The sequence below is a fragment of the Gossypium arboreum genome, chromosome 7 (assembly GCF_025698485.1).
Source record: "Gossypium arboreum isolate Shixiya-1 chromosome 7, ASM2569848v2, whole genome shotgun sequence".
NCBI lineage: Eukaryota > Viridiplantae > Streptophyta > Magnoliopsida > Malvales > Malvaceae > Gossypium > Gossypium arboreum.
The window spans coordinates 27,490,156-27,509,423 of NC_069076.1; positions in this window are offsets into that span (position 1 = coordinate 27,490,156).

Genomic DNA, 19,268 nt, shown 5'->3' on the forward strand with positions numbered 1-19,268 from the left:
ATCGCTTTAAGGTATGCGAAAGGTGATATTAACATGGCAAAAAGAAAACAATTTACAATAATGAAGTAGTAATGACCCAAAGTTTTCTTAAAAATAAAAATAATTAATTATGAACAAAAAATGTTGCATAACAAAAAGATTTAATCGAGATTAAACTGAAACAAAAGGGGAAAATTGAAAAATAAAATAATATAATAAAAGGGACCAGTGCGCAATGCGCTCGATGTAACATCCTGAATTTGGGGCCTAGAAGAGTTGGGTTTTGAGTGCAGGATTCGGATAGAAGAAAACACGAATAATTAAGAAGTTTTAATTATTATCGTTTAAGAAAGAATTTTACTACTAGGAAATTCTTACTATATTTATTATTACGGATATTTTAAATTTTATGAAATTTTAATTAGTATTATGAGATAAAATTATTATTATTAGAAAATTTTCTTGTATCTATTTTTATTGATTTATGGAAATTATAATTATTATTAGGAAAAAAATATATATTATCGTATTTGAAATTTTCATTATTATGGTTATTGTTATTATTATTGTTTTAGTTTTTAAATAAATTACAATGGATTTAAAGTGTGGGAAAAATTCGGACCAAGACTCTAGCAAAAAAATTATTATTTTTACTTCTTTAGGGGATCTGGACATTAAGGTTTATTAATAAGTTAGGCTAAAATTAGACATAAGGAGGAGTCTGGCCCAGTGGTTAGGAGTGTTGGGCAGCAGAAAGGGAACTGAGGTTCGATACCCAGCGTGCGCAAATTGGGTTTTTTTTAGTATACAGGTTGCGGTTGGAATAGGCCTTAAAGGAAGTTACGAATGAAGTTTGACACAAAGAGAGCCTGTGGTGCAGTGACAAGCAATGTATGTGTGTGTTAAAGAGGTCGTAGGTTCGATTCCGTACGTGAGCGAATCCTGTTTTATTTTTAAAGTGGGCCAGAACTGAAGCAGGTAAGGTTTATAATTTATTGTGACCATATATTAGCAAGGAAGGAAGCTTGGTGCAGTGGCCAGCAGCATGGGCGTGGGCGCTAGGCGGACGGAGGTCTGGGGTTCGAGTCTAGGCGAAGGTATGTTTTAATGTTATATTTTTAAAATGAACGGGACTTCAGCAGGTAACCTTTAAGATAAAAGGTGACGGTATATTATTGAAAACAAATGCCTGTCCCAGTGGCCAACAGCGTGCTGGGCAACCTGGGGGTCCTAAGTTCGATCAGCGCTATGCGCAAAAGGGTGATTCTTTTTGCTGAACGTGCGTGGGAAGGACCGTATGGAATTGAAACGGTACCAACTGCAGGAGGAGTCGGCTGAGTGGGGGACTGCTGCTCAGCAGTGGGAGTTTGAATTAAATTCAAACTTTGATTATGGCCATGAATTAAGGAGATAAGGAAGGAATTAAAAATTGGAAAAGGATTTTATTTTATTCTAATCTTAATCTTATTTCTTTTTGCTCTTATTCTTTTCTATTTTTCCCAAAAGCTGAACAATTTTCTCATTTTTTTTTTAATTATTTTCTTTCCTTCTCTCATCTATTCCCCTCTTTTCTTTTCTTTCTCCTCTTGCCAATTGTTCTTAAGCTAATCCCTCTATTTTCTCTTTCGTTATTTCTTCCACAAACTCTCTACCTCTCATTCTTCCTCTCTTTCATTTATAGTAAAAGTGAACCGATATTCTTTTCATTGCTAACCGAATATCAACAAGCGAAATCCTGTGATCACTTGCTTGCCGATTTCTTCAAAGCCGAGTTCTCCTATGTTCTTTTGTTTTTATTTACAATTATCTTTTCTTAATCCTAGATACGACAGCAATTCTACTTCAAGGTTATAGCCCACATTATCGTCTTCTTCACCACCCAAAAGCCGAAAGTACCACGGGTTTAGGGGCTTGTAGCGGAACTTCTTCAAACTCACGGATTCGGGTTTTACCATTGTTCTAAGGATAAATCTGACCGGATTGTGAGGAAATCAAGTAGGAGTAAAGGGTAAGTACTTATCATCTCGGATCTGTTCTTATTTTTCAAAGTTAAGAAAAGCGAAATCCCTAAAATATAGGGAGGTGTCGAATTGGGCATGTGGCTCTAAGGGTTTTTAAGCGGCGTTTTACATCAATGATTAGTGTCTTCTTAAGTGTTGGATTGAAAGTGTGAATCATTGGAACAATCGGATTCGGAGCTAGCTATCGACTGTGGCAAAAAGGTAACGTTTCAAAGGCTTTTAGGGACATGGTTCGATCATGGGTGAGTAAGTTTTGGAATTTAGTGATTATGGTTTGTAAATAAGAATTGTGCTAATCAATTGTAGGATATCGAAAGAGATCTCAGTAGCAGTCGTCGCGAATCAGGTGTGTACCGAACACCCTTTCTTAGTTCAATTCGGCAAAAGCCGAAATGCCGAAATTCCGGCATTTCATGGTCATGTGAGTATGCGTATGCTCTCAAGTCATAGAGTAATTGTTAGATCTGGCACCGCAAGGTGGTAAGCACGTTCGCGTGACGTTTTAGCGTATTTCGGAAAAAGGGGCTCGATGGGCCAAAACTGGGCCCAATGGGCTTACGGACCAACATGGGTAAGAGATGGGCAAATTAGCCTGTTAGGTAGATGGTGGAGTCAAATTGCATAAAACCGATAAAATTATGAATTAGCTTGTGTAGTAGCATAGATCACGTAATTACCCTAAAGAGCAAAATTACCAATATACCCCTAGGGTTTAAATTGGTTTGAATCGCATGATTGATTACTCTTGTATTTTGCATGATATGCATTTATTAATATCATTGTATGGGATTGGGGTATTAATGGAGGAAATCTTGAAAGTGGTTCATCCACGTCTTGGAGGCTTTGCCTCAATCGATGAATTTGAGCGCCGTTCGCAAGCTGTGTGTGTGAAATTTGGGTGGGTTGAGATATTCCCACATGGTGTGTAGGGTTGGTGCAGGCGGTGTAGCGGTTGGTGGGTTGAGTAGTCTCCCGGATGGGCTTGCATTCATTATTCTGTTGATACTCATGTTCTTGAAGCGGGCCTATGGGCCACATTGTTATGTAAAAAGGGCTAAGGCCTTGCTCTTGTGATTCAAAAGGGCTTGACCCTCTGTGTCTTGATATCTGAATAGGGCTTAGGCCCAATGGGCTTGAGCTGAATTGGGCTTTGGATGGGTTTCTGATACACTGAGTTTTCCCAAACTCACCCCTTCCTCTTCCACCCTTGCGGTGAGCCCTAGAATTGGTGGACTTGGAGTGGCGGGATTGAGTGGCCATGAAGATTGATTGCCGATTTTAAATAAGTTTAATATTTATTTTGGATTATTTTATTATGCTTAAAGTTGTAATAAGGTCGCTCTTTTTAATTACTTATATTTTGGGGATTATTAAAGCTGGCTAGCACTAGGGTTCGTTTTATAAAATCTACTTGTTTTAAAAAGATCACAATGACGCGCAAAGTTTCCATAAAGTAAATGTCTTCCCAAGAAAAATAAATATTTTAAGCAAACGATTTGCAACCTTAATCATTTTCTTAAGTGGTCATAATCAAGCGGTTTTCTCAAAATTATACGAGATGTTAGAGTGTGGCAATGGCGGTGTGCATGTCTAGGATTGGATCCAAGAGAGAGCTTGGTACTTAAGCGGTCAACGGACTCACCTCCTCTTCTTCCTGGTTTCCTACCTGGTGCGTAGCTTCCATTCACTTTAACCTACTTTTAAAAGTGTCTTTTACAACACCAACTCAGCTTTTCCAAACTAAGTAATACGGAATGTTTTGAACGCATCAATGTGGCGCATCAGATCCGGTCATAACGTCCAGGCCGGGTTTGGGGTGTTACACTCGAATGCAGAAGGCTCTAAACTGGAAATATACCAGTCCTCACAACATAGCATTACAATGCGGATCAATTTGCAAGCACACATAAATTGCAAAGCCAAATAAAAAAATAATTAAATAGATAGGGCAACATTGAAGGCCCATACAAAAAGGGAAGGGTCGATTGCGAAATTACCCCCTCTCCGCCAAAAGGCGCGGGTTATAGGGTGGACGAATGGATCGGGTCGGGTATTATAAAATGACACCGTATTTGGGCCCTTGGGCAAGACCTAAAACGGTGCCGTTTAAGGTCTTGTATAAAGGCTTATTTTAGCCCATTCATCTGGAACCCTAGACTCATTTCCTTTCAGCCGCAATCTGTGTTTCCTCCCTCAGAGAGACCAGCCCGCCACAAAGCATGGTGACTGACGCTCTCAGGCTTCGAAACATGGTTTCTTTCGTCCATCGGGTTCCCTTCAAACCCCGATTTCGACAAAGCAAAAGGGAATCCGCGGCCCAAACTCAAGGTAAGTCTCCTTTTTTCTTTCTTTTTTGAATGTAAAATGGAAAACAACAATAAAAATCGGAGGAAATAACGAATGAAACCAAAGAACAAAGATCTCCTTCTCAAAAAGTGGCTTTCTGATTTTTGAGCAATGTATTGCGTATGTATTGTGTGTATTTCTTTGTTGCATTCGTCAGTAGTCATTACAAAGATTGAATCGTTGGCTTTATAGCCAGAAAGAAAAACCAAAAAAGAAAAATACAAAATAATTTCCTATTGGCTGCCATTCTCATTGCTGTCTTTTGTTTCTTTTCGCAGGTACAGGTGTAGAGGACATGTGCTGGCCCTTAGCATGAGGCGTCTGAAATTTGTCTTTGGTGTGAATGCGGAGGTGGTGGCGTGGGGAAATTTGGGGCTTGGCTATCTGGTTACGGCGCAAGCAGAAGGAGAACCCTAGGGTTCTCTCTGTTCTAAAAGCTTGGGCCACTTGGGCCGGTGTGATTTTGGTGTTGGGCCAAGGCATTGTAAATTTGGGTTTGTAATAAGACATTAATTAATGGACTGTTATAATTTTATTATTTATTTATTTATTATAGGTTTGGGATTTTTTAGCGGGCCCGGGCCAAAATTGGTCACTACAGCTGCCCCTCTTTGCTCATTGTCGTGTAACGAGAATAGAGCAAAGACCATAAATAGGCCAATTTTGCCGGGACCCGCTGAGTCTCGACTTCATGGTGCTTCTTTTCTTCAAGTAGCTTCAATATACTCCACTGCAACTTCAGGGAGACATGGTTTGTGTGTTTTTATCCTGCTCTACTGCAACTTTTGAGAGATAAGGATTGTGACCTTAATTTTGCTCCACTACAACTTTAGGGAGATAAAATCTTGTAATCTTCAGCCTGTTTCCCTACTACTTAGGGGGTTAAGGCTCATTTTCTCCGATCTGCAATTGTCAGCCTACTCTACTACAACTTTAGGGAGCTAGGGTGATGGCTTAAATCTACTTCACTGCAACTTCAAGAAGCCAAGATTCGTCGCCTTCGATCTACTCTACTGCAACTTCATGGAAACAAGATCTAAAAATTTCAACCTACTCCACTACAACTTTAGGGAGCTAGGATGGTGGCTTAAATCTGCTTCACTGTAACTTCAGGAAGCCAAGATTCGTCGTCTTCGATTTGCTCCACTGCAACTTCAGGGAAACAAGATCTAAAATTTCAACCTACTCCACTACAACTTTAGGGAGCTAGGATGGTGGCTTAAATCTGCTTCACAACAACTTCAGGAAGCCAAGAATCGCCGTCTTCGGTCTGCTTCACTACAACTTCAGGGAAACAGGATCTGTAGGATTCACCAATGTCACTGCACTGTCTTCTAAAGACATGATTTGTAGAATTAGTTTCCTGTATCTTTATGTGTCAAATAATTAGGATGCTATGATCGAGGTGAATCAGATGTCCCTAACTAGATGTGGTGTTTTTGTCAAATAATTAGAATGCTATGATCAAAATGAATCAAGTGCTCCTAACTAAATGAATGATTATGAATGTAGAAATGTTATAAGAGTGATTCCCTTTTTAAATGCTTAAGGTGTCATTGCTCATAATTCATCCGGGTTCTATCATTGATGTGTTATTGCGTCTTCCTGCTTAGCCGTTATCTCTGACAGAAAATTTGAAGAAATAATCCTAATTTGGACTACTCTTTTTCCAATGTTTTCCAACTTTGAACCTGGTTAGTTCTGACTAGTGACCCTGTTTCAGGTCCTTGCACTATTTAGAGACTTTCCAGAGTAATATGCATAACATCTTTTGTGTGAATATTACATGTCCAAAAATCGCAATTTCAACAAAAATGCTCGACAGAGATTATCATAATGGATAAAATGGAATTTTATTGAGTAAAACTCGAAGCGAATATATCAAACAGGATAGCAAATCTACTAAAGCACAAAATAAAAATGAGAAAAGAGGTGCCCTAGATATTGCAGCACGAGTTTCACTATTCTAATTTCTCAAAGGCTTCTTCGAACCAAATGTGTATCCGGGAGATCCTGCGTATTTTTTTGATGCTCTGAGGTGTACTATTCTTCTGTCTTGCTGATTTCAGGAGGACAAGACTACCATATGCCTTATATTCAAAATTTGAGCTGCCCATTTTCGGGTTTTCAACTCAAAAGCCCCTTTGGTCTCAAAGTGCCCTTTACGGGTTTTCACCTTGGCCTCTTCGTTTTTTTTTTCGTTTCAGAGTGCCCTTTGCGGGTTTTCACTCTAGCCTCTCTTCCTTCAAGTAAAATACTTCTTGACCGAATCTGAGTTTACAGGATTGGGCAAGTTTCTACCGTCCATCTCAGTTAGAATCAATGCTCCTCCAAAGAAAGCTTTCTTCACCACGTAAGGCCCTTCCCAATTTGGCATCCATTTCCCTCGAAAATCCTTCTGTATGGGAAGGATCTTTTTCAAAACCAGGTCTCCTTCGTGGAATTCTCTAGGGCAAACCTTTCTGTCATAAGCCCGTATCATTCATTTTTGGTACATCTGACCATGACGGATAGCTCTTAGCCTCTTTTCCTCAATTAGGTTCAATTGATCATAGCGAGACTGGATCCACTCGACTTCTTCCAACTTTAACTCAGATAACACTCAGAGTGATAGGATCTTGACTTCAATCGGCAACACCGTTTCCATTCCGTAGACCAAAGAGAAAGGGGTTGCCCCGATTGAGGTTCTGACTAACGTTCGATAAGCAAAGAGGGCAAATGGTAACTTCTCATGCCAATCTCTGTAGGTCTCGGTCATCTTCCCCACAATCTTCTTAATATTTTTATTGGCTGCTTCCACTGCCCCATTCATCTTTGGGCGATATGTTGACGAGTTGTGATGTCTGATCTTAAATTGACTGCAGACCTCCGCTGTCGGACTGTTGTTCAAGTTTAATGCATTGTCAGATATGATCCTCTCCGGCATTCCATATCGACATATGATCTCTTTTTTCAAGAACCTGCTCACTGTTGACTTTGTCACACTAGCATACGAAGTAGCTTCTACCCATTTGGTGAAATAGTCTATAACCACAAAGATGAACCGATGCCCATTGAAAGCTTTCGGCGATATTGGTCCAATCACATCCATGCCCCACATAGAGAATGGCCATGGAGAAACCATGACATGCAGCGGGAAGGAGGCACATGAATTTTGTCTCCATAGATTTGGCACTTATGGCATCTCTTAGCGTAGTTGACACAGTCCCCTTCCATGGTGGACCAATAGTACCCGAATCTCATAATTTGCCTGGCCATTGTAAAACCATTAGCGTGTGTCCCACAGACACCTTCATGGACTTCTTCCAAGATTTTCTTAGCCTTTACAGCATTTACACATCTAAGTAGCACTTGATCCTTTCTTCTTTTGTACAGGATGTCCCCATCTAAGACATAGTCAATGGCCAATCTTCTTAGCGTTCTTTTGTCATTCTCGCTTGCCTGGTCCGGGTACTTACGATTCTTCACGTATTGCAATATATCGTGATACCAAGGGTGATCATCTTTCTCTTCGTCTTCTTCTATATTGTAACAGTGGGCCGAAACTTCATAAATGCTCATCCGGATGGCTTTGACATCTTCTTGTTTGTTCACCTTGATCATGGAGGCTAGGGTAGCCAAAGCATCAGCCATCTGATTTTCGTCTCGTGGAAGGTAGTGGAAGGTGATGTCATCAAACTCTTTAACCAATTCAAGGACCAGTTTTCAATAATCGATCAACTTGGGGTCTCTGGTCTCCCATTCTCCCTTGAGTTGATAAATCACTAGCGCAGAATCCCTACACACCTCTAGCACTTTAATCTTGCGTTCTATGGCACGCGGATACCCATGATGCACGTTTCGTATTCCGCTATATTGTTTGTACAATCAAAATCCAATTTACTAGTGAATGGATAATGATCTACGTTTGGGGATACCAAGACGGCCCCGATTCCATTGCCCACAGCATTTGACGCCCCATCGAAGTTTAATTTCCAAGTAAGTTCTTCCAGAGCACCTTCTTCAGTGGTAGCGACACACATTAGGTCCTCATTTGGAAAGTTGAAGTTCAAAGGCTCGTAGTCTTCCGAAGCTCTACTGGCCAGAAAATCTGCTATTGCACTCCCTTTTACCGCTTTTTGGTTTACATAGACAATGTCGAATTCAAAAAGCAGAATCTGCTATCGGGCCATCCTTCCATTCAAAGCTGTTGACTCCATCATGTACTTCAAGGGGTCCAATTTTGAGATAAGCCAAGTGGTGTGATACAACATATACTGCCTCAGTCTTCGAGTTGTCCAAATCAGGGCACAACACAACTTCTCTATCGATGGGTACCTTGTCTCACATTCTGTGAACTTTTTACTAAGATAGTAAATGGCCTTCTCTTTCCTTCCTGACTCATCATGCTGACCTAATACGCATCCTATAGAGTTTTCGAATACTGCCAAATACAGTATCAACGGCTTATCGGGGTTAGGTGGCATCATCACCGGGGAGTTGGATAAGTACTATTTGACCTTGTCGAAAGCCCTTTGACATTCTTCCTCCCATTCACCTGGGTTATGTTTCTTGAGGAGCCGAAAGACAAGGTCACATTTCTCGGTCAGTTGTGAAATGAACCGAGCAATGTAATTTAATCTTCCTAGAAAGCCTCGAACTTCTTTTTGAGTGTGCGGCGGGGATAGCTCTTGTATGGCTTTAACTTTATCTGGATCGATCTCGATCCCTTTCTCACTAACCACGAATTCGAGCAACTTTCCAGACTTGGCTCCAAAGGTACATTTGGCGAGGTTGAGTTTTAGCTGGAACTTTCTCAATCTCAAGGACAATTTCTTCAGGACTTGTATGTGCTCCTTCTCTGTTTGAGACTTAGCTATCATATCATTGACATAAACCTCGATTTCTTTATGCATCATGTCGTGAAAAAGGGTTACCATGGCTCTTTGATAAGTTGCCCCCGCATTCTTTAGTCCAAACGGCATCACCTTGTAGCAAAACGTGCCCCACATGGTTACAAATGTGGTCTTCTCTATATCTTCTGGATGCATCTTGATCTAGTTGTATCCGGAGAAACCGTCTATGAATGAAAACAATGAGTGTCCCGCCGTGTTGTCCACTAGGGTGTCGATATGAGGCAGTGGGAAATTGCCTTTCGGGCTGGCTTTATTCAAATCTCTGTAGTCCACACACATTTGCACTTTTCCATCTTTCTTAGGGACAGGGACGATGTTCGCTACCCAATCTGAGTATTTTACCACCTTCAGGAATCCAGCGTCGAACTGCTTTCGAACCTCTTCTTTTATTTTTAACAAGATGTCGAGCCTCATTCTTCGGAGTTTTTGCTGAACTGGCTTGCACTCTTCTTTTATGAGGAGTCAGTGCACCACGATGTCAGTGTGCAACGCAGGCATATCTTGGTATGACCATGTGAAGACATCTTTGAATTCTTGAAGTAATTCAATGAGGTCTCGCTTCATCTCCGTAGTGATACACGTTTCGATCTTCACCTTTTGTCCTTCTCCTAAGCTCACAATTTCAACTGATTCTTTGTGAGGCAGGATTTGTTTCTCTCATCTTGCTCTACCATCCTCAACAAATCAGGAGATAGGTTACAGCCTTGGTCATCTTCAAAATCCTGAGAATCATCCATACACACATCTTGCTCGAAAGGAAATTCTGAGTCGCTAGCAGTGTCACTCGTATCATTAATATCTGGGGACCTGTTATGAGGACGAAGGCATATACAAAGAATCAAAAGAATTCGAAACATTTATTTGCGTGGTATGATTATGAATGACGAATGTAACACCCCGAACCCGAGACCATCGCCGGTGTCGGACACGAGGGGTTAACGAGACAAATCCTCTTAAAGTACCGACCAATTCGGCATTTCCAGACAGGCTGGAAAACTGCATCACCGTCGCCTTAAAAATCATATCTTGAGTTTCAAAACTTGGAAACTGATTCCGTAAATTTTCCCTGAATTTAGACTCATATATACATCCATGGATTTATTTCTAGAATTTTTGGTTGGGCCAATTGGTACAGTTTATTAGTTAAAGTCACCCATGTTACAGGGGTCGACTACCCTAACCTTCGCGTGTTACAACTTAAATATCACTCTGTACAGAGCTTTAATACTGTTTCTGTTTGTTTATAATGAAACTAGACTCAAAATGGAATCTGCACATATAAGGCATGACTTCTAATTCTTTCTGGATAATTTATAGTAAATTTTCAAAGTCGCGATAGGGGACCCAGAAACTGTTCTGGCCCTGTCTCACGAGAACTTTAATATCTCTCGGTATACTGTTCATATGATCATTTTGTTACTTTCATATGAAAATAGACTCGTCAAGGTTCGTTTACATAACTTATTCAAAATTTAATACCCTTCCTACAAATTTTGGTGATTTTTCACATCCACGTCCCTGCAACTTGGCAGCATCCGTTTTTAAGGTAGGCCTTACCTATTTTGTAGTTTCCATGGACCAACTATAGTCTAGTCATACATAGGTCCTCCTATGATCATGTTTAGCCATTCCAATAGCTGATCATGTGACCAACACTCCCATTCCAATCCATAATAACATCATGAAACCATATAAAATTACAAACCACAAATGGTCTAATTCCGTACTCCACTTTTACGAACAATTTTCGCATGGCCGTACATATATACATCACAAAAGCACTTGAAAACAACCGAGGGTAGTCCTATACATGCCATATCCCAAGTTCAACTAAAAGAGTACGAAAATGGGGGCTTTGATAGTGTGGATGACTTCGACTTCAAGGATCCCGAATCCGATAGCTAACGAGCAAAATCTATAAGACAGAGAAACAGAGGAAACAGAGTAAGCAATTTATGCTTAGTAAGTTTGAGCAAGAAATTCCAGCACAACAAAAGCTTAGCATTCATAAAGCTAACGGATAATTTCATATGTACAAACTCTCAATATCATACTCATTTCACATTTCAACCCCTATGATCATACATAAGGGATCACCTTAGTCACATACCGGAAACTCATTACTCGATTGGCGAATATTATTGAAGGAATCAAGCGATTCAAGCTCATATGAACATACCTCATTGCTGGAATTTTCTCAAGCGCATTAACTGAAATTTTACAGCAAGATTGCTTATTCTAGAATCACGTACCTTGAATTTAACCGGATATAACGACTCGCTCAAATGCCTTGGGACGAAGCCGGTTATAGCGACTTGCACGAATGCCTTCGGGACTTAACCCGGGTTTAGTAACTTACACAAAGCCTTGGGATTAGCCCGGATTTATTAACTCGCACGAATGCCTTGGATCCTAGTCCGGATATAGTCACTTAGCACAAAGCCTTGGGACTTAGCCGGACATCATTGAATAACCGAGCACAATTGTCAATAAATTATGACACATTAGTATTTTATTTTCAATAGCAAAACTCAAACACAAGGCACTTTTACACTTGCAATTTCGGCTCAATAGCCACACACAAAGAGCATGATGTTAATTTGCTTTAAACATGATCTAATCATTTCGAATTTAAGCTCTATTACTCAAGAACTTACCTTGGATGTTGTCGGCGATTTAAATGACTTGCTACTCGACTACTTTTTCCTTCCCTTTATCGGATTTAGCTCCCTCGCTCTTGAGCTTAATTTGACAAATAAATTGATTTAATCATTTGAGCATCGAAGAGGAATTCAAGGTACTTAGCCAATATATATACTCATTTGGCATCAAAGTCGCATATGTACGAAATCATGAGTCGAACTCAACACATTAGTTAATATTCCTCTTAGCGAATTTTCTAAGCCAAGAATAGGCATCAATATGCTTGCCTCTAACCGAGTGCATGCACACCAATTTCCCCTCATGTGGTAGAATATGCATGTCCATGTTGAGGCCAATTATACACTTTATACCACACCAAAAAAACAGCATACATTTTACTAACTAATGCATTCCATAATGTAACTCAATACACATCTATCATTTCCTTCATGATCGAAACATCATCACAAGCAAATATACACCTTGAAATAGTATATATGTCATACCAATACATCATGTACAACATATATACATATATATATGCTAGAGCCGAATCTCAAGTTGATTGTAACTAAACACAAACAAAATTTCAAAACACAAATCTTACTTTCCATGCAATGAGCATAAATCACACTTTTGGATGTACCATGGCGAATACATCACAACACCATAATTTTGGTCATGATTAAACAAAAACTTAGCATCTCATTGAAAATGCTAAAAGAAAATCTAAGAGTCCTCAATCCCCCATCACATGTATCATTATCAAGCTTGATATTTAGCATGCAATGGCATTTACACCACATTTACTTTGGCGAATTTCATTCCCATGACATTGCAAAGATTTGAACCATGGGCTACCAAGAACATCAAGCTAGCAACTAAAAACATGCATGAATTTCATGGCACAATCTCAAACATACCTTAATCTTGATGCAAGTTTAGCCAACCTCTTCCTAATCCTCTTCCAAAACAAACATGAAGCAAAATTCCTTCCTTCCTCTAGTATTTTCGGTCAAGAGAGAATGCAAGGTTGGATGAACAATTTTTTCTTTTTTCATCTACAATACACGGCAATGGGGTTTCACACTCACACTCACATTTTTTTCTTTTCTTTCTTTATTACCCATGCTTATTTGTTTATTATTTCTCCTTAATGCCCAACAAAACATGTTTCATGACATGTTTAGCCCATGATTCCTTGTCATGGCCGCCACTACAACTTGGGGGAAATTTGACATGCAAGTCCTCCCTTTGACTACATGCACTATTAGGTCCTTATAGATTAGCCTTTCACTTTTCAAAAGTGTCACACAAGTCCTACTAACTGAATTCACATGCAATCGGCTAAATCGGAACGTGAAATTTTCACACATTCATAATTACATATTCTAGACAATAAATTTTACATTCAAACATTTCGGTGACTCGGTTTAGCGGTCCCGAAACCACTTCCCGACTAGGGTCGGGTTTTGGGTGTCACAACTCTCCCCACTTAAGAAATTTTGTCCCGAAAATCTTACCGATAAATAGGGTTGGGTATCGCTCTTTCATAGAGTTCTCGTTTTCCCAAGTAGCTTCTTCTATCCGTGTTTGAGCCATAACACTTTCACTAGCGGAACCCGCTTGTTTCGCAACTCTTTCACTTCACGTGCGGGATACGAATCGGTTCTTCCTCATAACTCATATTGGCTTGAATTTCAACCTCGATGGACTAATCACGTGCGATGGATCGGATCTATAGCGTCGAAGCATCGAAACATGAAAGGCGTCGTGAATCTTTTCGAGTTCGGGGCAAAATCGACGATATGCCTTTGGACCGACTCGCTCGGATATCTCATATGGCCCAATGAACCTCGGGCTCAACTTGCCCTTACGGTAGAATCGAGTATCTTTTCCAAGGTGAAACCTTGAGAAACACTTTATCTCCCACGATACTCGATATCTTTACGTTTGAGATCTGCGTCACGACTTCCGACGATCGAGGCTATCTTGAGACTTTCACGGATTACTTTCACTTTCATCAAACATCTCTAATCAAATCCACCCGAAAATTTTGCTTTCACCGAGCTTAGTCCAAAACAATGGTGTACGGCATTTACGACCGTACAAAGCCTCGTAAGGTGTCATCCTAATACTTGATTGAAAACTATTGTTATAAGCGAATTCAATCAAAGACAAATACCGTTCCCATGAACCACTGAACTCGAGGATGCAACATCTCAACATATCCTCAAGTATTTAAATTATCCGCTCGGATTGACCATCGGTTTGGGGGTGAAAGGCGGTCTTTGAAATGCAACTTGGTACCCAAAGCTTCTTGCAACTTCTTCCAAAATCGCGAGGTAAATCTCGGATCTCTATCCGACACGATGGAAATAGGCACCCCGTGTAATCTCACAATCTGAGAAACGTACAATTCGGCTAGTTTGTCCATTGAAAAATCCGTACGTACGGGGACAAAGTGAGCCGACTTAGTCAATCTATCTACCACGACCCAAACCGCATCCTTCTTACTCGCTGACAATGGTAGTCCGGATACAAAGTCCATTGTGACTCGATCCCATTTCCACTCGGGTATCGTGATCGGTGAAGTAATCTGAAGGCACTTGATGTTCGCTTTCACTTGTTGACATATTAAACATCTCGAAACAAAGTTGGAGATGTCTCGTTTCATACCATGCCACCAAAACCGAGCGTTTCAAATCGTTGTACATCTTCGTACTCCGGGTGGATTGCCATTCGGCTACAATGGGCTTCGTTCGAATTATCAAAATAAGTTCAATTCTTTGGAACACACAGACGACTTCGAACCTCAAACAATCGTCATCATCAATTTGAAACTCCGATTCCTTGTTCGAACACACTCATTTCGTTTTGCAAGCAACTCCTCATCAACTTTCGAGCTTCCCGAATTTGAAGAGCCAACAATGGTTTGGCCTTTAATTGACTACTAACACATTGTCGGGTAAGATAGACAAGTGTACATTCATCGCTCATAAAGCAAGCGGTGATTTCGGCTTAAGGCATCCGCAACCACATTAGCCTTTCGGGTGATAATCAATGACGAGCTCATAATCTTTTAACAACTCGAGCCAACGTCTTTGTCGCAGATTTAAGTCTCTTTGGGTCATCAAATATTTGAGACTTTTGTGATCCGAATACACATGGCACTTCTCACCAAATAAGTAATGTCGCCATATCTTTAAAACGAATACGATGGCGACCAATTCGAGATCATGGGTCGGATAATTTTTCTCATGTGGCTTTAATTGTCTCGACGTATAGGCCACAACTCGCCCTTCTTGCATCAATCGCAACCCAACCTAAGTAGGGATGCGTCACTATAAATGACAAACTCTTTGCCCGATTTGGGTTGCACTAGAATTGGGGCTTCATCAAATAAGTTTTCAGTTGATCGAAACTTTTCGACATTTCTCCGTCCATTCGAACTTAACATCCTTTTGGAGTAAGCCGTCATTGGCGTGGCTATCGCCGAGAAACCTTTACAAATCGTCGGTAATAACTAAGCAAGCCCCAAAAAGCTTGAACCTCGGTAATATTTCTGGAGGCTTCCAATTAAGTATGGCTGAAATTTTGTTGGTCGACTCGAATACCCGTCTGAGATACCACATGCCCCAAGAAGCTAACCTCTCTTATCCGAACTCACACTTCTTTGAACTTAGCATATAATTGCTTATCCCGTAAAATTTGCGGCACTAACCTCGGTGTTCAGCATGTTCGGTCTCATTTCTTGAATAGACCAAGATGTCATCAATGAATACGACTCTGAACCGATCCAAATATGGTGCGAAGATCCGATTCATCAAATCCATAAATACCGCGAGGGCATTAGTAAGCCCAAGCGGCATCACTAGGAACTCGTAGTGACCATATCTCGATTCGAAGCGGTCTTGGGTGCGTCCGAATCTCGAATTCGCAATTGATAATAGCCCGATCTCAAATCTATTTTCGAGAACACCGAGGCTCTTCGATTGATCGAACAAATCGTCGATCTGTGGTAATGGATATTTGTTCTTTATCGTCACTTTATTAAGTCGACGATAGTAGATGCACAACCTCATGGTTCCATCCTTCTTTTCACAAACAACACCGGCGCACCCTAAGGCGAAAAACTCAGGCGAGCAAAACCTCATCCACCAATTCTTGCAAGCGAGCTTTCAACTCCTTTAATTCCGTTGGTGCCATACGATACGGAACTATCAAAATTGGAGTGGTACCGGTACCAATTCGATGCCAAATTCTATTTCGAGCAGCGGTAAACCCGGCAATTCTTGAGGAAAACATCCGGTATTCACAAACCACTAGCACAGATTCGGGTTTCTTTTTCGACTCCTTGTCATCGAGCACATATGCAAGGTACGCCGCACCCTTTTCTTACATATTTCGGGCCAACATTGCGATATTACGGTGGCAACCCCTTTAAGTCCGTAGACTCAACCCGAATTATCTCGTTATTCACGCACCTCAAATCGATAGTCTTGCTTTTGCAATTTACAACCGCATCGTGCATGGTCAACCAATCCAAACCAAGAATAACGTCGAATTCATCGAGCGGCAAAAGCATCAAGTCCATGGGAAAACAAGAACCTCGGAACACTAGGGGACTTTTCTTACACACTTTGTTGACAAGCACGTAATGACCCAAGGGGTTTGACACCGAATTACAAACTCGATGAGACTCAATAGGCAAAGTCTTCTTGGATGCTAAGGTTTCACATATATAAGAATGAGTAGAACCGGGGTCAATCAAAGCAATCACATTAGTATCGAAAAGAGTGAAAGTACCGGTAATAACATCCGGTGAGGCGGCATCCTCGGCGGCGGCGTATGGCATAAGTCCTAGCAGAGCACGAGCCTCGGGTCTTATTGTAGCATCTCTTGACCCTCTCGACCGCCACTAGCGTTGCCGCATTTGGATGGCCTACCTCTAGCAAAGTGGTAGCACCCGGGTTTCCACTTTGACTTACATTTTGTTCAAGCAACCTCGGGCAATCCTTGATAAAGTGGTCGGCCGATCCACACTTATAGCAGGAGCGATCACGGAACCTACAGCTCCCCGAATGCCATTTGCCACAATGTAGACACTCCGCTCTCTCTCGGTGATCATTTCCACCACTGGCGATCGAAGTGACTCGTGTGGTCACAGGGGGTCGATCGCGATCTCGTCTAGAAAAGCCCGAAGCGCCTCTAGACCGGCTCACATCATCTCGAAATCTCTTCGATGCTTGTTGAAGAGACTTTCCCGAGGACCTTTTTCGAAATTCTCCAGTTCCCACATCAACTTTTTGTTTCTCTTTTCTAAGCTCTTCGGCTTTAGAAGCTCGCTCAACAAGTACTACGAACTCTCGTATCTCGAGAATGCCAACGAACATCCTTATATCATCATTCAGCCCATCCTCGAGCGTTTACACATAATAGCCCGGACGAAATGCATTCTCGCAGCGTCTGGCTAAGCCTCACAAATTTTCGTTCGTAGTCGATAAGCGACATAGAGCCTTGCTTAAGATCAAGAAATTCCTTCGCTTTTGGTCGATGAATCTCGATCGATATACTTTTTTGAACTCGGTTTGAAAGAACTCCCAAGTTACTTGCTCTCTAGGCACCACGAAGTCGAGTACTCCACCAATAGTAGGCGGAATCGCGTAGCAAGGAGATGGTACACTTTAAGCACTCATCGGTGTACAAGATAGCTCATCGAGCACCGGATAGTGTTGTCCAACCAAAATTCAGCTTGCTCGGCATCGTCATCATCCGTAGCTTTAAATTCAGTGGCCTCATGTTTTGAATCACGTCGATTGGGGCTTACTTGACCTTATTTGGTCGATTCTGGGAGGTATTGTAGGTCTTGGGGTTGCATTAGTCGGGAATGGAGGTTGTGGAGCAGTAGTGTTAGTTCGAATGTATTGGTCGAACCAATCATTCATCACACTATAAAAGGCTTGCCTAGCCTCATCATTCGGATTGCTGGCCATAGGTTGAGAGTCCGTCGGCGCTGTCCCTTGCGCGGGAGTAGGCGCCACACTCTCCACATCATCAGCTATTGCTCGGTTGGGATCGGGATCCATTGCTATAAACAAACACAAATTCAGATTGTCAGAAATCACCACACTATCAATTTATCTCTATATGGCATGTATAGCTAGACCCCAAACATATCACGGTAGTCCTAGAATCGACTAAATCGTAGCTATGATACCAATAAAATTGTAACACCCCGAACCCGAGACCATCGCCGGTGTCGGACACGAGGGGTTAACGAGACAAATCCTCTTAAAGTACCGACCAATTCGGCATTTCCAGACAGGCTGGAAAACTGCGTCACCGTCGCCTTAAAAATCATATCTTGAGTTTCAAAACTCAGAAACTGATTCCGTAAATTTTCCCTGAATTTAGACTCATATATCCATCCATGGATTTATTTCTATAATTTTTGGTCGGGCCAATTGGTACAGTTTATTAGTTAAAGTCACCCATGTTACAGGGGTCGACTATGCTGACCTTCGCGCGTTACAACTTGAATATCTCTCTGTACAGGGCTTTAATACTGGTTCCGTTTGTTTCTAATGAAACTAGACTCAAAATGGAATCTTCACATATAAGGCATGACTTCTAATTCTTTCTGGATAATTTATAGTAAATTTTCAAAGTCGTGACAGGGGACCCAGAAACAGTTCTGGCCCTGTCTCACGAGAACTTTAATATCTCTCGGTATACTGTTCATATGATCGTTTCGTTACTTTCATATGAAAATAGACTCGTCAAGGTTCGTTTACATATCTTATTCACAATTTAATACCCTTCCTACAAATTTTGGTGATTTTTCATATCCACGTCACTGCAACTTGGCAGCATCCGTTTTTAAGGTAGGCCTTACCTATTTTGTAGTTTCCATGGACCAACTATAGTCTAGTCATACATAGGTCCTCCTATGATCATGTTTAGCCATTCCAATGGCTGATCATGTGACCAACACTCCCATTCCAATACATAATAACATCATGAAACCATATAAAATTACAAACCACAAATGGTCTAATTCCGTACTCCACTTTTACGAACCATTTTCGCATGGCCGTACATATATACATCACAAAAGCACTTGAAAACAACCGAGGGTAGTCCTATACATGCCATATCCCAAGTTCAACTAAAAGAGTACCAAAATGGGGCTTTGATAGTGTGGATGACTTCGACTTCAAGGATCCCGAATCCGATAGCTAACGAGCAAAATCTATAAGACAGAGAAAGCAGAGGAAGCAGAGTAAGCAATTTATGCTTAGTAAGTTTGAGCAAGAAATTCCAGCACAACAAAAGCTTAGCATTCATAAAGCTAACGGATAATTTCATATGTACAAAATCT